The sequence below is a fragment of the Adiantum capillus-veneris genome, chromosome 15 (genome assembly GCF_014529385.1).
Source record: "Adiantum capillus-veneris isolate H3 chromosome 15, ASM1452938v2, whole genome shotgun sequence".
Classification (NCBI taxonomy): Eukaryota; Viridiplantae; Streptophyta; class Polypodiopsida; order Polypodiales; family Pteridaceae; genus Adiantum; species Adiantum capillus-veneris.
In genome coordinates, this window is record NC_140945.1 from 103,761,675 (window position 1) to 103,775,210 (window position 13,536).

Here is a 13,536-nt window from a genome sequence, read left to right on the forward strand (position 1 = left end):
ATTCCCTTCGTGAGAAGGTTATGTATGAATCCCATGCTCCTCCATATGCAGGGCATAGAGGTATTCAACCTACTCTCCGAGGAGTAGAGATGTATTTCTATTGGCCTACCATGAAAGTGGACATACAAGAGTATGTTTCAAAATGTGTAGTATGCCAAAAGACCAAGTATGATAGAGGGAAGCAACCTGGATTACTCCAGCCATTGCCTATTCCAAATTCACCATAGGAGAGTATATCCATGGATTTCATCTTTGGATTACCCAAGTCTATCCATGGGAATACAGGAATATGGACAATAGTCGACAGGTTTAGCAAGCAAGCACATTTTATTCTTGTCAAAAAGACTATTAAGGCACATCAAATGGCAACTCTCTTCATATCTCAGATTTTCAAGCACCATGGATTACCCACATCCATCGTGTCAGATAGAGATCCTAGAATGACCAGTAATTTCTGGAAAGGTCTCTTTGAAAATCTAGGAACAAGATTGAATTTCTCTTCGGCCTATCACCCACAAACGGATGGCCAAAGTGAGATAGCCAATCTTACGATACTCGATCTACTCAAGACTTATGTTACCGAAGTAGATCAACGCTCACAATGGGAAAAGTATTTACCTCTAGTAGAGTATGCCTACAATAATACTGTACATACTTCTACGGGGAAAGCACCTTTCGAGATCATAGAGGGAAGACCTAAAAGTCCCTTGCTACTCAAAGTACATGGGAAGATCTTCGCCGCCGATGAGTATAGCCGTGACCTACAAGAATCTTTTCAAAAGATTAGGGAGGCTATAGCCATCTCTCAACAAAGGCAAAAAGCTGTTCCTGATAAGCACAGAAGAGCCTTAATGTTCAAAGAAAATGATTGGGTCTTACTCAAGTTTCCTAAGGCTCGATTAAGGCAAACGACGGGCAAAAATCCTACGGGCCATCAAAAGTATTATGCTAAACTAGCAAAAAGATACTATGGTCCTTTCCAAATCATGAAGCCCATCAATGAGACGGCTTATCAACTCAAGTTGCCCAACCATTGGCTTATACACAATGCCTTTCATGTAAGCCTAATTAAGCCCTACAAAGGAGAGCCACCAACTGAACCAATTATTGAAGACCCTCCCGAAGTTGAAGACCAAGAAGAGGTGCTACAACCCGAAGCTGTCCTTCGGCATGAAGATAAGGTACTACGACATGGTAAGATAATCCGACGGTATCTTATTAAGTTCAAAAATTATCCTTTTGAAGATGCTAAATGGATGCAAGGAGTACAACTTAAGGATAGTATGAACCTTGTCAATGCTTACAATGCTAAATTAGAGTAAGCAAATGTAAAACTTTCTTTTAAATGACTCATGTTTTTGTCTTATATGACTAGTCCTCTTTTTAATTGTGCACAAATTTAACTAGTATGCATGCTTAGAATCATGTTTGTGATGACGACGTCTCTCAAACACCAAGTAGAATTTGTCACTCTACTTTGGGAGAATGAAATGGACTAAAGAGCAAACATGCTTGCGGCAGCTATGTCTCCCAAGCACCAAATGGATTAGTCATCCATCTTGGAAAGATGTCGTAGGGTAAAAAAGGGATCCTCTACCCGCTAAGTACGATTGACTAATGACTAAGGCTTTATCTCTTCTACCTCATAGTCGAGGACGACTATGATTTCAAGAGAGAGGTAATGTCATAAAATCTAATATCTAACCAACCCAAATGATTTTCTCATATTAAATTGATCACTTAATGTGGGAGAATAAATGGGAACAAGTGTTAAGATATAGATATGTGCTTATAGATCTATCTCAACACAGGGCCAATAGTAAAGGGGCCCAAATGGGAGATGGTCTATCAAGAGCAAGGCTAACCAATGGAGCATAAGACCTTAGGGTTAGCTTCATTGAAGACCTCCAATAATGTGTGTAAAAGTCCTTTGACCTTAGGTAAGCTAGGGCTGAGCTTGAGGTGGGAACCCGGCCCAAGCTCGAGGTGCTTGACCTGCTTGAGGTGCTTGTCGTGCTTGAGGTGTTTGTCCTGCTTGAGGTGCTTGATTAAGGTGCTTGAGGTGCTTGACTTACTCCATGCTTGAGGTGCTTGACTTGCCGCTTGATTAAGGTGCTTGAGGTGCCTTGACATGCTTGCCTGAGATGCTTGTGGGAATACCCCCTAGTCCAAGTGCCTTGTCATGCTTGATGACTAAGGTGCTTGAGCTCCTAAAGTCAAAAGCATCCCTACAAGAGGGGGGGCGAGCCCTTTTCCTAGGGATTAGAGAGAGAACACACACTCACACTCACAAGGGAAGCCCCAGCTTGAAGAGGCAGCAAGGACACATGTCAAGTCCCTACCCATGTTACCTTCATGTGTTGCTTGAAGCCCATTGGCTAGGCTTCAAAGGGGTCCAATGATAAATTACTTGAATTATCTAATTGTTTTTGCATTTATCAAGTCCTCTCTCTCAAAGGGGAAAGGGGGACACTTGTCCCAAGGCTATCCCTATTGCTTGTAATGGCTTCTGCTTGTGATTGGCTAGGCCTGGAGGGGTCCAATGAGATTCAAGCATGAGCTACAAGGGGGGGTCGACCCAAGCAAGCTAAGGGGGTGCTTAGGGGGTATACTCACCCACACACACTCACAAGCACTCTCAGTGTGTACTATGCAAAGTGCAAGAGCTCCCTCTCTTTCTCCAAGCAAGTAGAGGTTGAGAGCCTACACCAACACTCTTGGCTATGGAGTGCAAATCCATCCAAGAGCCATGCTTCAATGCTTGAGATTGCCATCTATTTCTTCTTCATTACTATGCTATTATGTATGCTAGCACAAGAGTTATGATAAGTGAGGAACTAGCTCTTTCTCGTATGAAATGTTTCTTCTTCCTCTTCTCTACCCTCATTCCCTGCTAGCTCTCTCCACCTTCGAAGGTGTTTGAGGTCTTGGGACTGAGGCTTGGGATAGTTAAAGCTTTCTTCAAGTTTATGTTATGTTTGTGATGCATGAAGCCTTCCATCTTCATGGCATCACCTAGGTCACAAGGAACACAAAGACTGTATTGTAACAAGTCTCTCTTTATGGGAGAAATCATAATACAAATGCCTATTGGAGGGGGGACCGGCTCCACATAAATCCGGTCCTCAACTGTTGTCATGTTCTCTAAACTCTCTCTCTTGCAAAAGTATTGTCTATGCCAAGTTAACTAATTGCTATGATTATGTTGCTATCTTCAATTATGTCAACCCGCTATGCTCACAAAATCATTTCTTGAAAGTACTCTCATTAAATTCCGCTACTCTCAAATTGAATAGGCAAATTCCATTACAAGAGTCATCGGATGCATTGAAATAGAAGATTCAAGGGATCCTTAGCTAGAAGAAAAACCACTTAATCCAAGCATAAGGAATAGAGAGAGAGAAACAAAACAACAATTTCATGAAAGTATTTCACCTATTCATTCCCTTTTGAGCATCCTTGAGCAACATCCTCTTTAGTAGAGGCCTCTTGATTCGTTTATTGCAAACCATGCTTCTTAAAGCAAGCGTTAAAGGAAAGACAAGCTCCAAAAAAACAAAACAAAAAAACTTTATTGAAAACTTGAAGCTAGGGTCTTGAACACCCAAATTCGCCAAAGGGAAACAAAACCTACGGGGAGAAAGTGCCTTTGTCTACACACATGATGCTTCATAATAGCAAATATATGCATACACATCAAATGAGAGAGATCATGCTTCTAAGTAAGCACATTTTGCAATTTTTATAATCTCTCATACATGGTTAAAAGTTGATTAACATTAGCTCACGTGAAATGTGCAATTTAAAACAAGTTATGAGCTAGAAATAATGCAACTTTAAATGAAATGAAGTGGCTCTTGGAAGCCAAAATTTGCAATTTAAAACTCCCAAAAAGTTGGCTAACACTAGCTCAAATGGAAAAAAATTGCATTTTAGACCAAGCTAAGAATTAGGAATTATAAAAGTTTAATGAAATGAAATGGAATGTCTCTGAATAGCCAAATATTTCAAGTTAATGCAATGTTGACTTCCTGCATTTGCAATGGAATCTCAGCTTGCCAATCACCCTTCAAAAGGTAACTCAATTTTAAGTGCTATATAGTCATGATGTCATTCTTCTCAAGCACTAAGAACAAACAAGCAATTCCCATTCTAAGCACAAAATGTCAATCAAAACAACTTCCAAAATGAAGCTCATATGTAAGCCAAAAAGAGATTTCCTTGTGGTGCAAGGAAAATCTTTCAATCAAGCCACACACTAACTCTATACACAAGCCAAGATTTGTGCTATTAAGGTCATTTATGCACAAAAATCATCGCACAATCATAGCATGCCATCGATGTCCACACCTTTGCTTTTAGTAGAAAATATGGCACACACAGCCAAGAAGGAAAAACGTATAATGAAGAGAACTCCTAATTGTCTTTGAAGTGGTCAATAAAATTCTGATTTGATTACAAATGTCAATTCCCCTTCAAAATAGCTCAAAGTTTGGTGGTTTCATTTACAACTAAACCATAAATCTTCACAAAGTGAAATGCAATGCATACCACTAAGTCAATAGATTATCATACAATGGATGCACTTTAACGGTGATGCAAGCCACTCGACATATATAATGAGCAATTGGTCAAATGATTTTTAACTTTCTTTGATGAGCATGAATGGTGATTGATTGGCATAAATTCACTTTAAGAACTATTTTTGCCACTTCAACACTTCTTACAAAATCCAAAAAATTCTTTTTCCCTCCCTTCTTGACTTCTCGAATTTCAAGCCAAGGCATAATTCCCAAACGATTTACTGAATACCGCCTTTAGTTGTTTACAATTACGGACTCGTGGAGGAACACAGCTTTTTCAAAATAAGAGAGAGTGGGAACATTGCTTTGAAAAAGAATCTATTCCTTTTATTTTTTCAAAACGTTCTTTTGTGTTTTGCTACTCAGCACAAGTGTTGCCACTGTGCCAGCATGCGAGTGCACAAAGTTGGCAATAAAAGATGGGCACAATGGAGTCCATGGATTGTTTTAGCATGTTTAGTAGTTGCATGAGTGTTGCGATTTCAATTTGAGTTTTCATGCGTGTGTGAGTCCATTGATAGGTTATGCTTGGTAGTGGGTTTGGCATTTTCAAAAAGGTGTGTGTGTGTGTGTGTGTGTGTGTGTGTGTGTGTGTGTGTGTGTGAATTGATTTTTTTACTTTTCTTTTTTTGAAAAGCTTGCTAGAGGGTGTTTTCATGCGACACAACAAGAGAATGAGAATATTGGAAATAGGGTTGTTGGGAAACACACACAACTTGGCACACAAACACAACAAAGAATTTATTTCTTAGTGTACTATGGAAACATAAGTTAGCTCTAGAGTGATGGATGTATATACAATTCGTGTGTGTGTGTGTGTGTGTGCGCGCGCGGGGGGGGGAGGGGGGGGGGGGTCCTAGTGAGGGAAAAATGCCCCGATGGTCCTAAGTGTATTCACACACATCACTACCTGATATATGGTAACAAATTCCCTTGGGAGTGCTGCGATGAGCTAGAGCTAGCACATAGTGGAAGTGCCATGCCCTGAGGACATTATCAATCCACAAAGGGGAGTAAGCCCAAAGCTTTACAAAAAACTTCAAACTTCTCATGAGGCAATGACTTTTGAATAGATCTGTAAGGTTGTCCTGTGTCGGCACATAAGCCAAGCTGATCTCTCTTGCTGAGAGTCTCTCTCTGACAGAGTGATAATGCTCCTCAATTTGCTTTGTTCAAGCATGAAAAATTGGGTCCTTGCAATTGTCAATGTGCTTTGACTATCAGTGTAGATATAGTTGATAGTGTCCTATCCAACACCTAAATTAGTATAATGTGTCTAAGCCATACATACTCAATTGTACCTGTGAAGATTGCCTTATAATCAGCCTCACAATTGGAAGTGGCCACAATAGGTTGCTTCTTGCTCAACCATGATATCCATAAATTGTCGAGCATGAAACAAAAACCACTTGAGGACACTCGTGTGTCATAACAACCAGCCCAATCTGAGTCCAGAAAAGCATGTAAATTTGGCAACAAGGATCCCACTTGGGATAAAACAAACCAAGATGCAAAATGACACTCAAGTATTGAAAAATCCTCTTTAGAGCCTACCAATGCTTAGACCCTTGGCTATGCTAACCTATGAGGCTACAGATTTAATATCGGGCCTCGTATTGCATACATAAATAAGGCATCCATAAACAATGACATCAACAGGATTACCAACATCATGAAGACTCGATTTTAAACATGTTTTTATCGGAGTAGCAGTAGGTTTGCAGTCCTCAAGTCCAAACTTACATAGTAATGTTTCTATGTAGCTTGTTTCACACAAGGCAATACTTGCATCACACTGCTTAAACTATATGCCCAAGTAATGATGCAACAGCCCCAAGTCTTTCATTTTGAAAGTAGCATTCAAATTGGCCTTTGATTCAGTAATGTGTGTCCCATTTGGACTAGTAATCAACAAATCATCTACATATAGATCAACGATGAGAAATACATCACCTTCACACTTTACATACAAAGCGCTTTCTGTTGGATTGTTACAAAATCCTCATTTAACCAAATGAGTGTCAACGTTCTCATACCAAGCATGAGGAGACTGCATCAACCCATACAAAGCTTTCTTGCATTTGCACACTTTATCTTCTTGTCCTTTTATGACAAAAGCATGAGGTTGCATTACATAAACTTCCTCGAATATATCGTCATTAAAGAAAGCACTAACAATATCTTATCAATATACATCCCATCCAAAATGAGCTATCAATGCACATAGAAAACAAGCACTAGTCATACGACAAGTGGGAGCAAGAGTTTCTTCATAATCTATGCCTTTTTGTTGTGCATAACCTTTTACAACAAGTCAAGCCTTGTAACGATCAATCTCACCATCCAACTTATGATTCAACTTGTATACCCACTTTGTAACACTAGCCTTTTTCCAGGAGGCAAATCACATAAGTCCATGTGTCATTTTCTATAAGTGCATCATATTCTGATTGCATGGTAGCCATCCAATTTTTTGAATTATGTGCTTCATCAAAAGACACAGGTTCCTCCACATCACATAAACTAGAAACAACCAAAGAATAACAATCTAGAGCATAAGATGCATGGCCAGAACCTACAGGAGCATGACTAGACATAGGTGCATCCAAATTACTGTCACATAAAGTATGCACCAGCCATTTTGGCATACCTCTAGCTTGTTCATTCTCATCCTTTCGACATCAAGTACATTATGTACATCTGCATCAGAAATAGGATGATTGTAGCATTTTCAGAAACCCCCATAGATTGTACAGCCTCATTGGAATTTACATTCAAGTTTCCACCACTAAAAAGAGGCAAAAAAGTGTCATAAATGTCATGTGAGCTTATATTATTGTCTCTAGTACATGACAACAAAGGCTGAACAAAATCTTTCACAAACACAAGATCTTGTAAAAGCAAGATACATTTTATTTGCGAATGTTATAACCTTTAAACTTTTTTTCAGTATTGTAGCCAACAAAGGTGCATTTAACAGCCTTATCATCCAATTTTTTGTGTTGCTATTGTGGCACCAAAGTATAAGCTAAATAACAAAAAATGTGCATGTGACCGATAGATGGCTTTTTATCATGCCATTCTTCATAAGGAGTCATAGACTGCAAAACTGACTACAAAGCTTTTGCAGGATACATGTTAAGTACATAAGTAGCATACATGATAGCCTCAAGCCAAAACAAATGTGGCAAAGCTTGACTCTTGACCATACAACGTGCCATCACCGTAAGCGATCTATTTTTTCTTTCAACAACACCATTTTGTTGAGGTGTACATCTCACTGTATATTGGTGTTTTATCCCATGATTAGCCAGAAATGATGAGACATATAACTCCCATAGTACTTTAAAGAGACATTTTCAACCATAGCTAGAAATTGCTTGAAGCAAATGAACACTTTGGACTTATCTTTAAGTGGATACACCCATGCATGCCTAGAGAAATCATCAATATAAGGCACGAAGTATAGTAATTGACTAAGGACGAAGTTTGCATAGGCCCAAAAACATCACTATGCACAAGTTGCAATCTGCATGTAGCCCTTATTGAACGATCCTTTGAAAACTTCGAACGCTGCATCTTACCCAAAATATACCCTTCACAAAAATACTTCAAAGGTGCTTCAAGAGGTGACAAAGAAGCAGCCATATCAGATTTTTACAAATGCAGCAAACTGGCAAAATTCAAATTCCCAAAACATGCATGCTAAAGTTTTGCATTGAAAACAGCCTTTGAATCCACAAACGCATTTGCAAAATTTGCCCACACTTGTCATAGAAAGTGAGCTTATATAGCCCATGACACAAAATGCCAGATGCAACAATTTCATCACCCAAAGTTGAGATCATGAACTGTACATATGTTATCCACAAATTTCTCCACAAGGCCAAGCCTAGCAAGTGAAGATACAGACATAAAGTGCATCAACAAGTGTGAAAGAACTACCACAGTTGGCACAATCTTTCCAACTCCCTTGATCAGACAAGAGGCATTGTTAGCACAAGTGATTGTATTCCCACGTACATAAAGTGCATCAACAAGTGTGAAAGAACTACCACAGTTGGCACAATCTTTCCAACTCCCTTGATCAGACAAGAGGCATTGTTAGCACAAGTGATTGTATTCCCATCAGGGACAGGCTTGAGAGAGGTAAACAAGTCACGATGTGAAATAATGTGCTTTGTAGCACCACTATCAAAGTACCACACATGTGAATCTATAGCAATTGACATACATGCATCATGAACACAAGGATCATAAGTACACTCTGCACTAAATTCCCACTCTCCATCTACATCAGCATCACAATCTCCTTTCATAGAAGATTCTACATTAGCTGCACTTGTAGTGGAACTAGCCTCTTTCTTCTTGGCCTCTTTTGCCTTCAATTTAGGACACTCCTTAATCAAGTGATTATTAGCCTTGTAATAATGGCAATGCATCTTCTCCTTGCCTTTTCTCCAGAATTCCCAGACAAGGTGCTGCCAGCCCAAGCTTTATGATCAAGTGATTTGCCACTTGCTGAAGAACCATGAGAAGTGTCTACATTGTTGTTACCACCTTTCCTTTGAGCACCAACAAGGGCATGTTCAAATGCACATTGTCTACCCCTATTCTTTCTTATCATTTAGCATAGGTTACTTTTATAGGCATGGACTCCTATCCTTTTTTACAATAGAATTAAATTGAGCCCTTCAGCCTATAGCTTATATGTTACCATATACATGTGGTAGTGATGACTGTGAACACACTAGGACTGTTGGGGCATTTTTTCCCTCTTTAGGAGGTTTTTCCCCCTATGCATTGTATATACACCCATCACTCTAGGGCTATCTATCTTTCTATTGCACACTAAGTAATACACTCTTTGTTGTGTGCCCTGAGCTTCCTTCATCTTCTCCAAGCTGTGTGCGTTTCCCTGCAACCCTAATTCCAACAATTGGTATCAGAGCAGGTCACGTCCTCCCGGGCCGCCAGCGTCGCCAGAACACCCCTGCTCATTTTCTCATATTTCAACCAGCTTTGGTGAGCTTCAACAGGTCAACAAAAAATTTGGGCATGCTCGTAGAACTTGGTCTGCTCAGAATTTCATTTCGGGCTCTTTTCGACCTCTGTTTCCACTGCAGCCAGGACTGCACAATCAATTTTGTCATTTTGTGCAAATTTTTTGTCAGTGACAATTACTGCATAACAGGTCCCATACAGTCTACTACGGGTTGTGCTATATAGCACGTGCTGGTCTCAGTCAGTTTCTCCTCATTTCGGGCACTTTTCACATCAGGTGTAGGCATTTTCCATGGTTGACAACAACACAGATGTGTTCAAGATGTTTGCTGCTAAGGACAGATTGGATGGGGACAATTACCCTCTATGGGTTTACATGATGGAACATGTACTTATGTCAAAGGGAGTTTGGAACATTGTGCATGGCATTAATGTACAAGCTCATTGGGATGTAAGAGATGCGCATGCTCATGCATTGATTGCATTGTCTATGAAGTGCACTATCACCCCTCACATCCGTTCAACAAAATCTGCAAAACAGGCTTGGGATATTCTGGTTGGTCTTTATGCAAGCCGCAATGAGGCTAAAATTGCTTTGCTGCAAAATGAACGAAATGGACACTTTCCTTGCTGGTGTCAAGGATGTTAATGAGCAACTAATTTTTGCACGAGAAGTCATTTTTGACAGTTCACTTGTGCAGACTGTTCTTGATGCTTTTCTAGATTCTTACCAGACTTTTGCTAGTACTTCGAGACTTATGACCCAAGGAAATCGTGAAGTTGTCAAGTTTGATGCATTATGCACATTGTTGTTTCAAGAGTCACTGTCCAAAAAAAACAAGACTAGGCAGCGTGTAGTTGAACAGGCTTTTATTGTAGCTCAAAGAAAAGGTGGGAACAACAATGTAACCACTTCTTATGGTTCTGCTGTGAGTGGAAAAACTCTTGTTCCTAATGCTTCTGCTAGCAGCACTTTGCCTGGCAATTCTGATGATAAGGGCAAAAAGAAGATGCGTTGCCATTATTGTAAAGCTAATGATCACTTGATCAAGAAGTGTCCAAAATTGAAGGCAAAAGAGGCTAAGAAGAAAGAGGTTGGATCCACTACAGGGTCCAATACAAGTGCAATGATTGTAGAGTCTTCTATCAAAGGAGATTGTGATGCTGATGTTGATGCAGAATGGGCATTTAGTGCAAAGTGCACTTATCATCCTATTGTCCATGATACATGCATGTCAGTTGTTGCATATTCACATGTGTGGTATTTTGACAGTGGTGCTACAAAGCACATTACCTCACATCGTGATTTGTTTACCCCTATTGAGTATGTCCCCCATGGGAATACGGTGACTTGGGCTAACAATGCCTCTTATCTTGTTCAAGGAGTTGGAAAGATTGTGCTTACTGCTGCAAATGGAAGTTCTTTCACACTTATTGATGCATTGTATGTACCTTGGATCAAAAAGAACCTTTTGTTTGTATTTGCACTTACTAGACTTGGTCTTGTAGTCAAATTTGTGGATGACAGATGTACACTTCATGATCTCAATTTTTGTGATGAAATTGTCACATCTAGCCTTTTGTCTCATGGGCTGTATAAGCTCACTTTGTATGACAAGTGTGGACAAAATTTTGCAAATGCAGTTGCAGCTACAAGGGCTTTTTCATATGCAAAACTATGGCATGCACGTTTTGGGCATCTAAATTTTGCCAGTTTGCTGCATTTGCAAAAATCAGATATGGTTGCTTCTTTGCCGCCTCTTGAAGAACCTATTAAACATGTTTGTGAAGGCATTATTTTGGGTAAAATGCAGCGTGCTAAGTCTCCAAAGGATGGATCAGTTCATGCTACATGCAGATTGCACTTTGTGCATAGTTATCTTTGTGGGCCTATGCAAACTCTGTCCGTGAAAAATTAATTGTACTTCGTAACTTTCATGATGACTACTTCAGGCATGCATGGGTATATCCGTTGAAATCCAAGTCTGAAGTGTTTATGTGCTTCCAGCAATTTCTTGTTATGGCTGAAAATGTCTCGAAATGTACTATGGGCACCCTCCATTCCGATCAAGGGGGGGAGTATATGTCTCATGAATTTAATGCATTTCTGGCTAGTTGTGGGATAAAACACCAATGTACAGTGCCGTATACGCCTCAGCAAAATGGTGTTGCTGAGAGGAAAACAGGTCTCTTAGGGAAATGGCACTATGTTTGGTCAAGAGTCAAGCTTTACCACATTTTGTTTTGGCTCGAGGCTATCATGTGTGCCACTTATGTACTCAACAGGTGTCCTATGAAAGCGTTGCAGTCTATGACTCCATATGAAGCATGGCATGATAGAAAGCCTTCTATTGAGCACATGCGTGTTTTTGGCTATTTGGCTTATGGTTTAGTGCCACAAGCGCAACGCAAAAAATTGGATGATAAGGCTGTCAAATGTACTTTTTTTGGTTATAGTGCTAAAAGAAAAGGTTATAGGTTGTACCAGCCGCAAAAAAAGCGTATTTTGGTCTCACGTGATATTGTGTTTCTGGAAGATTCTGTTCAGGCTTTTCTATCATGTACTAGAGATAGTAAAGTAAGCTCACAAGACATTTATGACAATTTATTGCCTCTTTTTAGTGGTGGAAGTTTGAATGTAAATTCAAATGAGGAAATGTACAGCCTATGGGGGTTTCTGAAAATGTTACAGATCAGTCTATTACAGATACATATGTACATGATGTACTTGATGAGGAAAGGGCTGAAAATGAGCAGGCTAGAGGTATGCCCAAATGGTTGGTACACACTTTGCGTGACAGTAAATTGGATGCACCTATGTCTAGTCATACTCGTTCAGGCTCTTGCTATGTATCTTATGCATCAGATTGTTATGATTTGGCTGTGTTTAACTTATGTGATATAGAGGAACCCCTATCTTTTGATGAAGCACAAAATTCAAAAAATTGGATGGCTGCCATTCAATGAAAATATGATGCACTTATACAAAATGACACATGGACTTTATGTGATTTGCCTCCTGGAAAAAAGGCCATTGGTACAAAGTGGGTTTACAAGTTGAAATGCAAGCCGGATGGTGAGGTTGATCGCCATACGGCTCGACCTATTGCAAAATGCTATGCGCAATAGAAGGTATAGATTAGGAAGAAAATTTTACTCCCACTTGTCGTGTGACTACTGTTCGTTTTCTATGTGCATTGGAAGCTCATTTTGGTTGGGATGTGCCTCAATCCAATATTGTTACTGTTTTCTTGAATGGTGACATTTTTTAGGAAGTCTATGTAACGCAGCCTCGTGTTTTTTTCAAGAAAGGACAAGAGGACAAAGTGTGCAGATGTAAGAAGGCTTTGTATGGGTTGAAGCAATCTCCTTGTGCTTGGTATGAGAAGGTTGACACTCATTTGGTCAAACAAGGCTATCGTAACATTCCAGCAGAAAGCACATTGTATGTCAAGCGTGAGGGCGATGTACTTCTCATTTTTGTTCTTTATGTGGATGATTTGCTGATCACTGGTCCCAATGAGACACATATTGTTGAATTTGAGGCTGATTTGAATGCTACTTTCAAGATGAAAGATTTGGGGTTGTTGCATCATTACTTGGGCATACAGTTTAAGCAGTGTGGTGGTGGTATTGCCTTGTGTCAGAAAAGTTACATAGAGACATTGCTATGTAAATTTGGACTTGAGGATTGCAAACCTATTGCCACTCCCATGGAAACAAGTTTGAAATTGAGTCTACATGATGCTAGTGATCTTGGAGATGTCACTCTTTACCAAACTGCTCTTGGATGCCTCATTTATGTATGCAACACAAGGCCAGATATTCAATTTGCAGTCTCACGAGCAGATGTACGTATAGCCTAGGTTCTAAGCATTGGTAGACTATCAAGAGGATTTTCTACTACTTGAGTGGCACTTTACATCTTGGCTTGTTTTAACCCAAGGGG